This window comes from Etheostoma spectabile, chromosome 2, assembly GCF_008692095.1.
Source record: "Etheostoma spectabile isolate EspeVRDwgs_2016 chromosome 2, UIUC_Espe_1.0, whole genome shotgun sequence".
Lineage (NCBI taxonomy): Eukaryota > Metazoa > Chordata > Actinopteri > Perciformes > Percidae > Etheostoma > Etheostoma spectabile.
In genome coordinates, this window is record NC_045734.1 from 12,409,956 (window position 1) to 12,411,397 (window position 1,442).

A 1,442-nucleotide genomic window follows, 5' to 3' on the forward strand; every position below is an offset into this window, starting at 1 on the left:
TTTTTTTTTTTTTTTTTTTTTTAATTAAACAGATCAATATAGATTTTTTAAGCAACACAAAAATTTAGTTTGTTAGTATTAGAACGCTGATAATTTCAATGACGTCACTGACATGGTAGGACCTGCGACGGTATCTAGGCAATGGCTGCAGCATGTTATATATACATGAAAATGAGTAATTTTAATGGCGCGGGTCACGCCTTTGAGCCTCTGAGGGACAGGCTTGTACTGTCTGACTACCACCACATGGAGGACAATCAGTTTCAGGCTCCACCTTCAGCACATGATCGTGATCGTTTAGGGGGGGAGTGACAGGTGTGTGTGTGGGCGCAGCCCACTGTCATGCACTCTCAGTTATTGTATTCAAGCACATTATGCATTTTAGGAAATAGACTGCTTATACAGTATGTTGTGTGCATTTAGAGAAAATAGAAAAAACATGGTTAAGGTCCTGTTCGTTTAAGAAAATGGAAATAGATAAATTGAAAATGTAATTGGACGAATTAATCCAATGGGATCGCTTGATAGCTGCACGTAGGAGAGTTACCCCAGTTTGACCATAGATGCATGGAGGATTCACGAGTTTTGCCGTTTACTTTAAGCTTTGAGCTCAGAGTTGGCAGATTTTTTTTTTACTATGGAACTAGCAGCTGTTTCTGCATCAACAATGTGCCCTGAGACGGCAGACATCAGCTAGCTTCAGGGTGAGTAGAGAGTGACGTTGGATTCTGTGGTTTAGTTAGCGGCTAGTAAACGCATTATTATCAATCTGTGATATCGTTGGAGTCATGGTTTATTTGTACAGTCTATGGTTGGAGTGCAAGCGTTTGGAGTTTGTCATAAGAGTGCTTCCAACGTATTTAGTTGCTGGACCTTTCCCTAGGTTGGATCATTTGGTATCTAGCTTGGTGTGTCTCGATTTCAAGTGTCAAGCCCAGTGTGTCACTCTCGTTCCGTAAGCGTTTCAGCGCCCTGTCTCTGCGGCAGGTAGCATCGGTGGTGTTACTTGCCGGTGGTAGTCTGCCCTGTACTGGACGCTGAAGGCCTCAGGTTTTAGTCTGTTGGACTTAACCCTCTCCAGTGACGCTGTTGTATCAAAAGCACAGCTCTATAAATAGTCTGTCGCTAAAAAATGCTTGCTACAGACTCAAAATCCAGGGGCGGTCATAGCTCTAGCAAGTTTTAAGGCAGCTAGCCATGAGTTGAGGACTGGTTTTCTTGTCAAAGGTAGCCTGTGGAAATGTTTCGTAACCCCAGCTGCCTTAGCCCTATACAATTTATTACTGCAGCCAGGGGCAATACAGTATGACCCCGCCTCTCCCTAGACTTCTTGATTTCCGTTTCCTCAGCCATATGTCCACTAGCCTCAGACTCTTTGTATGCTGTTGCTATGGCTGCGCTGCTAGTGCTAGTTAGTCACGGAGTAGCTTACCATGCCAGTG

General features: G+C 43.8%; 1 protein-coding gene across 4 annotated transcripts in view; it reads left to right on the forward strand.

Annotated features, from left to right (window-relative positions):
- si:dkey-162b23.4 (sodium/hydrogen exchanger 9B2) overlaps nt 1-1,442 on the forward strand; it is a 14,985-nt gene that overhangs the window by 1,627 nt on the left and 11,916 nt on the right. The gene's annotated exons all lie outside the window — the stretch shown is intronic.